The sequence below is a fragment of the Gracilinanus agilis genome, chromosome 1, assembly GCF_016433145.1.
Source record: "Gracilinanus agilis isolate LMUSP501 chromosome 1, AgileGrace, whole genome shotgun sequence".
Taxonomy (NCBI): Eukaryota; Metazoa; Chordata; class Mammalia; order Didelphimorphia; family Didelphidae; genus Gracilinanus; species Gracilinanus agilis.
The window spans coordinates 738,332,359-738,343,692 of record NC_058130.1 but is presented as its reverse complement, the minus strand read 5'-3'; positions in this window follow the sequence as shown (position 1 = coordinate 738,343,692).

Below are 11,334 nucleotides of genomic sequence, written 5' to 3'. Positions count from 1 at the left end.
ATGACCCTGGGCAAGTCCCTTTACCCCCATTGCCTAGCCCTTACCACTCTTCTGCCTTGGAACCAATACCCAATATTGATTCCAAGATGGAAGGTCAGGGTTTAAAAAATAAAATAAAATAAACCTACTTCCTCTATGAGTAAGGTAGAAGCCATACCTCCTTCGTTGGATATTACAGACCCCAAATGGATATTTTCTCAAGGTAGGAACCTTTTCCTCCCAGAGAACAATCTTGAGTTGGACAAACAAGACTGTGCCTGGGAAACTGGAAGGTCCCTGAGCCGAAGTAGCACATCTGACAGATAATGAAAGGGACAAAGCTGCAAAGGCAGTGGATGACCTCAGAGAGTGTTGGGCATGAGTCAGGAAAACGAGTTCAAATCTAGCCTTAGGTACTAGCTGTGGTACTCTGGACAAATCGCTTAACCCTCTTGGCCTCAGTTTCCTCATTAGTAAAATGAGCTGGAGAACGAAATGGCAAAATACTAGTATTTTTGCCAAGAAGACCCCAAATGGGGTCATGAAGAGTCAGCCATGACTGAAATGACTGATCAGTAACAAACCTCAGAGAGGGAAAGCCAAATATTAACTAACATGAATATATACAAGTTATAGTTGAAGCACTTGGGTGGGGGTGGGGTCAGCTCAGAAGAACCCATGCTAATTTTGTGTCTAATATTATACAGTACAAAGGAAAAAAAACCTATTTGGTTGCTCCTTGGGGTAGAGCAATGTGTATAGGGACAGATAGACCACAGGGATCCTGAGAATGGAGGAAAAATTCTACTGAGAGAATATTCCAGGGCTTGGCACAAGACCTTTGTGCATTTAGTGTTATCAGAGGTACACAGACACCAAAACCATTGCCAACAATGTCCGAGCTGAGAAAGGTATTCCTGAGCTTCAAGGATTAGTATAATCTACAGGGTTCAGCCTCAACAGACCCCTGTTGAGGGGTCTCAGTGAGCCACAGGAGCAAAGCAGGATGACACCACCTTCGGTAGCACACTGCAGTCCCAGAACTTGAGGTCATCAGGAAAGAGATAGAGCAGTGCACAACTTATTCTCCTTGGAGAGGTAGCAGATAAAGGCGATGGAGGGCATGAGAGCCTGACATGAGAATATCTTCATCAGGTCAACAACAGAGGAACAGTTTTTTTTTTTTAATTTAAAAAAATTTTTATATTTGAAAAATTTTATTTAATTGATTAATTTAGAATATTTTCCATGGTTACATGATTCATGTTCTTTCCCTCCCCTCTTCCCACCCCCCTCCTGTAGCCAATGAGCAATTCCAATGGGTTTTATGTGTGTCATTGATCAAGACCTATTTCTATATTATTAATATTTGCGCTAGAGTGATTGCTTAGAGTCTACATCCCCAATCATATCCCCATCAACCCATGTGATCAAGCAGTTGTTTTTCTTTTGCGTGTCTGCTCCCACAGTTCTTTCTCTGAATGTGGATAGCATCTTTCTCATAAGTCCCTCAGAATTATCCTGGATCATTGCATTGCTGCTAGTGGAGAAGTCCATTATGTTGAATTATGCCACAGTGTATCCGTCTCTATATATAATGTTCTCCTGGTTCTGCTCCTTTCACTCTGCATCAATTCATGGCGGTTGCTCCAGTTCACATGGAATTCCTCCAATTCATTATTCCTTTGAGCACAATAATATTCCATCACCAGCAGATAACACAATTTGTTCAGCCATTCCCCAATTGAAGGACATCCCCTCATTTTCCAATTTTTTGCCACTACAAAGAGCACAGCTATAAATATTTTTTATAAGTCTTTTCAGAGGAACAGTTCTATCTCTTGTTATAATTATGGCTTAGATGACCATTCTTCTGTTGGATGAAAAGCAAAGCGAATTGGTCATGAAAAAGCTAATATTTTCTGATCCAGCTTTGAGAAATGTTACAATAGAAATTATTTCAAGAGACTGATTTTGGTTAAGAAATATCGGTTTATTCGAAGGACATCCATTTATTGGTTAGACCAGCATCATAACCAATAAAGTGATATATAGGTTTCCGTGTTCTTCTTGAATGACTAGGAATCCTGATGCTTGGTCAGGTGGTTTAATAAATAGTTTTTAGGAGCCCATTATTCAGCTCCCAAAGACATTTTTAATTGGTGATAGTCATTTATGAGGTGGTCCATCAACTATCCACTTCTCTCCATCCCTATGGATGGATAGGATGCCTATGCAGGAAAAGAACCTCTTTCCCCTTTATTTATTGACCAAATTCTGTTTAAAAAAAAAAGAAGGAAGATATTCTTTGGGATTCCTAAGGACAAAGAAAATGCAAAAAGCAGTAGCCTAGATGGAACCTCTAGAACTCTAGACCTCACACACACTGCAATTCTCCCAAATATGCAAGAATTCCTTTAGGGCCTTTCTACTCTAAAATCCTGCTTGATATGAAAATTAATACAATATAGAAAAAAATAAGTACCCATAGAAACTAAAGCAGGGCCAGGGAAAGAGGTCAATCTGGGCCCCGAGGCCAGTCACAATGATCTTACCGTTAATTCCTTGTGGATCTATTCCACCTGTACTCATAGAACCTTATGAAGAGGTAATGGTCAATGGCAGCTGGGTAGCTCAGTAGATTGAGAGTCAGAACAGGAGGTCCTAGGTTCAAATATGACCTCTGACACTTCCCAGCTGTGTGACCCTGGGCAAGTCACTTGACCCCCATTGCCCACCCTTACCACTCTTCCACCAAGGAGCCAATACACAGAAGTTAAGGGTTTAAAAAAAAAAAAAAAAAAAGGTGATGGCCAAAATTGAGAATGTGGACTATGATGCTGTCGTAGAGAGTGGATCTTGAGTTGCCATCTTTTTCTGATCTTTTCATGACAAGTATTTGGGTAAATTTTAGAGCCAATGACAGGGCTTGGAATTACTGTATGTATCTGGTATACATCAGGTGAGCTTGCAATTTCCTGAGGAAATTATTGGTGTCAACAGAAAAATGAGCATTGTGGCTCTTATATATCCAGATTCTCCAATATTCACTATGGTATTGGCACTGACCAAAACTAATCCTACTCTTTTCTAGCATTCCGAATACTACTACTACAAGGAATAATACGTGACTTTGACCATCCACACACATTGAACAAAGGCTTACAAGAAGAAGAGGCACAAGGTCTTAGTGACCACCACAGAAGCTCCAACTTCTTTTTTAAAATGCCTGCCATTTTCCCAAGTGGAGCAAAGTTTCACAACAGTTCCCCCATTCATGCTCATTTTTACTCTGAGAAGCACCAGTGCATGGTCACCGCATTGTTCTGCGTCAAACGCCATCACTGGCACCAGTGTCTGTCTGAGTTCTCACCTCCTGTCAGTCCTGTCCTGGTCAAAGTAGTGCCTCTCTCATTTCCTCAATGCTAATAAGTCATTAATAATGGCCCCAAAGTACAAAAGCAGTGATGTCCGCACCTCCATCAAGCCCAAGAAAAGGGGCAAAGTGTCTAGGTATGTTTGAATAAGAAACACTTAACAGATAATGTGGTCAAGGGCAGTAAGGTGACTCAGTGGAAAAAGAGCTAGTCCTGGGGCAAAGAGTCCTGGGTTCAAGTGTGGCTTCAGACATTTCCTAGCTGTGTGACCCTAGGCAAATCACTTAACTCCAATTGCTTAGCCCTTCTGTCCCAAAACTGATTCTTAGCATTGATTCTAAGACAGAAGGTAAGTGTTAAAAAAAAGGGGGGGGGGAGTGGGAGGGTTTGACACTATGTGTGACTTCCAACCTATTTTGCAAGGAGTCTGGAAATGCATTGTTCATGCAAAAGGAGAGCCTACTTTATATGGAATTTACAGAGATCGCCACAGAGAATTGCTTTCTGCTTCTCTATATTTAATCCAGTCTCTGTCCCCCTCCATTTTCTCTTTAAATTTTTTTATTTCAAATTTATTTTTACTTTTAAAATTAATTTTAAAAATTTTGCTAAAATACAAGGCAGCTTATTTCTATTTATCAGTTCTTTCCCTAGAGGTAGACAAACATAAGCCATTCTTCAAACAATATTTTTATTGCTGCATAAAGTGTTCTCTTGGTTCTGCTCATTTCACTCTTCATAATTTCATATAGGCCTTTCCATGATTTATAAAATTAACCTGCTTGCCATTTCTCTTGGGTTCCATTACAATCATATGCCACAACTTGTTCAGTCATTCCCTAATTGAAGGGTATCATCTCAATATCTAGTCCTTTGTCACCACAAAAAGAGCCACTATAAATATTTTAGAACATATTGGCTCTTTTCCTTTTTTCCTGACCACCATTAGGAAATAAACCTAATAGTGGTACTGCTGGGTCCAAAGGTACGTATAATTTTATAACTCTTTGGGAGAAGCCCCTACTTTTCAACTTCTGAACTAGATCTTTAGATTGATCCCAGCAGTGGAAGATTGGGGAAAAGGATCTCCTTGTGGAAAAACCATTTATAGCAGCTCTTTTTGTACTAGTAAAGAACTAGAAACTGAGGGAATATCTATCAGTTGGTAAATGGCTGAATAAGTTATGGTGTGTAATTGTAATGGAATACTACTGTGCCATAAGAAATGACAAACAAGATGATCACAAAAAAATCTAGGAAGACTTTTGAACTGATGCAAAGTGAAGTGAGCAGAAACCAAAGAATACGGCACACAGTAACAATAATGTACGTAGATCAACTGTGAATGATTTAATTATTTATCAGCAATGCAAGGATCTAGGACAGCTCCAAGGATCTCATGATGCTTATACAAATATTGTCTCATTTGAGCCTCACAACAACTCTGGGAAGTAGGTGCTATTATTATCCTATTTTACAGATGAGGAAACTGAAGCAAACAGAGGTTAGGTGACTTGCCCAAGGTCATATAACTAGAAAGTATCTGAGGCTAAATTTGAATTCAGCCCTTCCTGACTTTAGACCCAGCACTCTAACCACTTATCTAGCTAATCTAATTAACTGCTTAATAAACTACTGAGAGGTAGAGTGTTTATTGGTAAGACTTTTCCCTCCCTTTCCGCACTGAATGTAGAATTAGAGCATAGGAATACATTCTCTTTATTTTTTAAACCCTTATCTTCTGTCTTAGTGTCAATTCTAAGACCTAAAAGCTGCAAGGGCTAGGCAATGGGGGTTAAGTGACTTGCTCAGGTTCACACAGCTAGGTAATATCTGAGGCCACATTTGAACCTAGATCCTCCTGGCTTTAAGTCTGACTCTCTATCCTCTATGCAACCATAGTTGCCCTAAATTTTTTTCTTCTAAAGTCACGGAGCTACCCAGGGAATAGTTCACTGAAGACAAAAAGTGGGGAGGTAGAGGTAATTTGGAGCATTACCAAAGCCATGGAGCAGCTAAGAGTTTAATATTGATAAGATCATAGATTTCAAGTTGGAAGACTCAGAGGCCATCTCGTCTAACTTCCTCGTTTTTTTTAACAAATGAGGAAACTGAGGACCGGGGAGGTTATGGTTCTTACCCAAGGTTACACGAGTAGTAAGTGATGTAGACAAGGTGAAATTAGGGTCTTGTCCAAAGAACTGACAGCTCAGACTGACTCCATGCTGAGGGAATGAGCTTTATTATAAGAGAATATAGTAATAAGAGTGGCAGCCAGTAGAGTGAGATAGTATAGCTAGTAAAAGAAGTAAGTAGGTAAGAGAGGTAAGAAAGGTAAAGTAGGGGTTCCCTTGATTAAGAGACTAAGGAAGGGGTCATGTGTTTGGGTGGTTGTTGCCCTGTCATTTCCAAGGCACTGATGCCACTTTACCCATGATTCACTCAGTTTGCCTTGGGGGGAGTGGAACAAGCTGTAACGTAAATGGAATGCTAATGATATGTTAAATGCCCCAGAGCGACTTTTAGTCAAAGTTTGCTTTTTCTGTGCAGACTCTCAGGAAGGCAGTGAGTGTGGAAATTGAGCTTTGTTCCAACCTAGTCTTGGGTGACTTGGGAACTGCAGGACCCCCAACCAAGGACCTCGATTATGTGTGTGAATTTTCTCATAACTGTGACTCAAAACAAGCCATAGGTCTTATCTGAAAGGTAGCCCCATACTAATCAAAGAATTATTGTTTCCATGTTCTTTTGATTGTTTACAGCTACTTGGCAGGGTTGGTGGGACATTTCAGCCCACATTAGTAAGCATCAGAGGTCAGGCTCAAACCTAGGCTGCAAATTCCAGCTAGAATTCTTTGCCCATTAAACCAGCCAGCCTTTTAAGTTCTTAACTTTACTCTTATACAATTTGAGTGTGTTTTCCTTTGAGGTCAAAGGAAGTTGGGAAGGAGGTAAGAATCTAAATGGGAAATGCTGGGTTTTGCTGCCTTTGGAAACATTCCCAGAACCTTAGCTCTGGATAGGAACTAACAATAACGAAAATAATAATAAAGAAAAGGTATAGGGGGCAGCTGGGTAGCTCAGTGGATTGAGAGTCAGGCCTAGAGAGTGGAGGTCCTGGGTTCAAATCTGGCCTCAGACACTTCCCAGCTGTGTGACCCTGGGCAAGTCACTTGACCTCCATTGCCCACCCTTACCACTCTTCCACCTAGGAGCCAATACACAGAAGTTAAGGGTTTAAAAAAATTTTTAAAAAAAGAAAAGGTATAAAGTGTTTCAAGGCTTGCAAAGTACTTTACTCACTGGAGTATTATCACCATTTTACAGATGAGTATATAGAGGCTGAGAGAGGGGAGAGAACATTTTTATTAAGCATCTGCTATATCTGTGCTAAGAGATTTGAAACTTTGAAAAGATTATCTCATTTGACCCTCATCACATGGAAAGGTAGGTGCTATTCTTATCCCCATTTTACAGTTAAGGAAAATGAGGCTAATATAGTATAAGTGACTTGCCCAGGGTCACCTAGCCAATAAGTATCTGAGCCAGGATTAGCCAGGTCTTTCTGAATCCAAGTCCAGGACTTAGCCACTAATGGCATCTACGTGTAAGCAAGTCAATCTGTGGCCAATTGAATAACTATTGTACATGAATGTTTTCATATTTCAGCTCCCACACGGAGCCTGGAGATACCTGGGCCATGGCCCTAAGAGACATAGATCCACTAGGGCTCCTGAATGTGGCTGCCCACTGATCTATCCTTCTTCATAGAGGAAAACTATATGGGCTGCCAGAAAGACTAGCATCAGTCTTTTCCAAATAAAGGGGACCTACTGTCTACACTGAGGTATGGTGGGATTGCAGTCTTGTCCGTAGCGAGAGTATCTGCTCCAAAGAAATCCAAGATTTGGGAAGATAGTCTGATCTTGGATTGAATTACGATGGAAGAATGTCAGTCTGATGCACATCCTGCGAAAGGCTGAGGAGAAGGGACATGGCTCCAACGAGCGGTGAGCCATCATAAAGTAAGCCTCCGTAAAATAAGAGTGTACCTAAGGTACATGGATAGCACCACACTATTTATTGAAAGAGAATATAGTCTTATTCTAGGTTTTACTTCATTTTATTATCAACCTGCCACAAGGAGGAGCAGTCTGTGTCTTCTTCATCTCCGAGAGTATGGATAGGTACAGGTAGAAGAGGAGGCTCAATCTTCTAATTAAAGTTCCTTGAGTTTGTTTTTGTTTTTGTATCATCGATACCTAACACATTGCCCTGAATTTCTTTGGTGCTTAATAAATGCTCATTGAATTAAATGTTGGTTTCGAATGCCCTAGAAATCTTTCCATTTTTTTCCACCAAAGAATTTTGATCATATACAAAAATAGGCACTCATAATACGCTACATACCATCTTGAATTTTAAAATAAATACCAGAGGTTTCACAGAAGAAGAAAAAAAGAATGAGAATACACACGAAACTGAAAAGAGCTAGATCATTATAGGGAAGTGAGACTTCTTGGGCAGGGATGGGTGGCCACAGTTATCCTGTAGTACCCGGAATTCAGAACTCAGGGCAGAAAACAAGCCCCGAGATAGAGAATTGAGGATCAGGTACTTGAGGTAGAGCAGAAACCTCGGGAATAAATTTAGGAGATAGTGTAGGGGGAAGAGGTGATACTGGAGATCTCAGGGAACTTTGGCTCTCATGCTAGGAAATGAGCCAAATTCACAAAAAGATAAACTGAGATGCAAGAGTTAGTGAGGCCAGCACTGTTTGGATGCAAACCCAGGAATTAGGGTTATCAGCCTCCATCACCCTAACCCCTCTACTCTTCCTTCCTGCCTAGAATTCAGACAGCTCCCCACCCAAAACTCTACAGTTCTTCAGAGCTGAGGCTAGGGGAAAGTTGCTCCCTCAAGAACTGAGAAATTCATGCTGCAGAATGCTCCAGGGATGCTCATAGTAGACCCCATTTCCAACATTATTGGGCTCTCCTTCAATCCAGAAACCATGGCTACTAACTCTTTCAGTAAGCAGCCCTCCCCAACACCAGAGCAAACACTCCGCCTCAACAGCCAGCCCTCTTATCCTTTCCTACTTCCCCAGTTACACACACACACACACACACACACACACACACACACACACACACATGTACGTATGTGCGCCTCAGATGAGGCACCAAACTGGTGCTTCCTTTCTACTCCACTTAAAATTCTTCTGCAAGTTTACATAAATACAAGTCATTCCAACATCCATGAAAGCCGCTAAAGCAGACACTATGGAGCAATTAGACCACGGCCATCACCAGTTGTCGGGACTTTTGTCTTGCTACTAGACTTTAATGACTCTGGAAGAGAAAGACCGATGACTTTGTGCAACTGTCTCACTTGAATCTAATTCATGCACATATCATCACCCCATGATGTCATTGGTCTTCTTTGAAAATGAAGGACAAACAACAACATGTCCAAAGGACAAAAATGAAGTAATCTTTGACTTTGAAGATTCTATATTCTCTTGGGGGGAAGTAACATATTTACACATAAATATATACAAGGTAAATACAAAGTGGTTTCAGTGGAAGGGGAGAGGAAGGCATTAGAAGCTTCCTTGATCAGGAAAGACTTCATGGAGAAAGTGGAGAGTGAGCTAAGCCTCTAGGGAAGCTGAGGATTCCAAGACAGAAATAAAGATTGAACTAGAAATAAGGAAGATAGATAGATAGATAGATAGATAGATAGATAGATAGATAGATAGATAGACAGACAGATGGATGGATAGATAGATGGATGGATGAATGAATGAATGGATAGATGGATAGATAGGTAGATAGACAGATAGATGGATAGATAGATAGATAGATAGATAGATAGATAGATAGATAGATGAATGAATGGATGGATAGATGGATAGATAAATAGATAGATAGAGGGACAAAGATAGAGAGATAGAGAGATAGATGAATGGATGGATAGATAGATAGATAGATAGATAGATAGATAGATAGATAGCCAGATAGATAGATAAGCATTTATTAATGTTTACTACATCCCAGGCACTGTGCTAGGCACTGAGAATGCAAATATAAGCAAACAAGACAGGTATTGACCTCAAGAAGCTTATATTTTTTAAGCTCTTACCTTCAGTACTATGTATCGATTCTAAGGCAGAAGAGTGGGAAGGACTAGGCAATTGGGGTTAAATTTTTAAAGTTTAATAGCAATTAATAGGAAAGATAAATGCACCTGTGGCCATCACTGCTCTCCCTGAATTGCTGCAGCACCCACCAGGGGGCGGTGGCGTCCACTTTGGGAATCACTGGTATAGACACTGTCAGTAAGTGTGGAGGAGGCCTGGGTACTAGCAAGATGAGGCAAAAACTCACTTGCCAGAAACATGGTGCCTAAAAGTGGAGTCCAATGTTCTGGTGGGCAGAGGTAAGAAGGGGAACATTCCAGGAATGAGGAACAAAGATAAGAGATGAAATGTAATGTGAGAGGAGCAGTAAAAAGGTCAGGTTACCTGGAAGTATGTAAAAGAGAGTAATTATAATAAGCCTGGAAAGGTCAGTTAAAGCCAAAATGTAAAGGACTTTCTATGCTAAACAGAGGTAATTTGATTATAGAGGTAATAGGAGTTTGTTGAGCACACAATGAGCCAAGATATTGGGGTTTAAATTATATCTCTGCTACTTATTGCTTGTGTGATCTTGGGCAAGTTACTTACCCTTTCTAGTCCTTAGTATACTCAAGTATAAAATAAAGGGATTAGACTAGATAATCTCTAAGGTGTCTCAGCTTTAAATCCTCTGTTCCTACTCCCTATAACCCAAATTCACATCCTCCTGTTCTGAATACTGTGATGTCAGCCTTAGCCAACTTCCAGGGAGAGGGATGGGGTGGGGGTGGGGGTAATGCAGTGTCTCTCATACCTTAAAATATATCCTTCTCTGAAAGTTACTTAAGACTGGCTGTCTAAAAGGATTCTCAATTGATCATTTTAGAGGGGAAGCATATGCAAACCAATGGGATTAAAAAAACACTCTTGGCCCCTTGGAATATCTCTAGAATCCTGAGGATGAGATGTATCTATACTCTAAGGGCCCAACTCAGCAGTGATGGGATTAGGGATCATTTTCAGTCATGACCAACTCTTTGTGAAGCCATTTGGAGTTTTCTTGGCAAAGATACTGAGTGGTTTTGCCATTTCCTTCTCCAGCTTATTTTATAGATAGAGAAACCGAGGCAAACAAGGTTAAGTGACCTGCCCAGGGACACATAGCTAGCAAGGGTCCGAGGCCAGATTTGAACTTATAAAGTTGAGTTTTCCTGCCTTCAGGCTTGGCGCTCTATCCACTGAACCACCTAGCTACATATATTTTAATGGATTATTATACAGTCATACTTAAAATTTAGCTGTATATACATCATCAGAATTTCTTGTTTCATTCCACCAAAATGTCACAATTCAATTTTGTGTATCATTTCACTGTCAGTATGTCTTCTACTGGAAAATACAATTTTTTTATGATGATAATTCTCTCATTACAGGACTGATCCTATGCCTTCTTGGCTAGCATCTCTATATAGGATCAAGGGATTGCTTAGATCTCCATAGGTGTTTGTGTTTCACTGGTGTCTCTGTGAGTTAGTTGACCAGATTTTTAAAAGCTTATTTTTCCCTTTTCAGCCTAACAACCTCCAAAGGTTCAAGTTAAAATTACATTTTTCTGCTTTCTGTCTCTTTAATCATCCATGAATGAGATCATTCTGTGGATTGGTAATTGCAGCAGAGTACTTTAAATTTATATATATATATATATATATATATATATATGCCATATATATGCCATCAAGTCCCTGAAAAGACATGGCCTGGGGCAACTAGGTGGCTCATAGAGAGCCAGGCCTAGAGATGGGAGGTCCTAGGTTCAAATTTGACCTCAGATACTTCCTAGCTATATGACCTTGG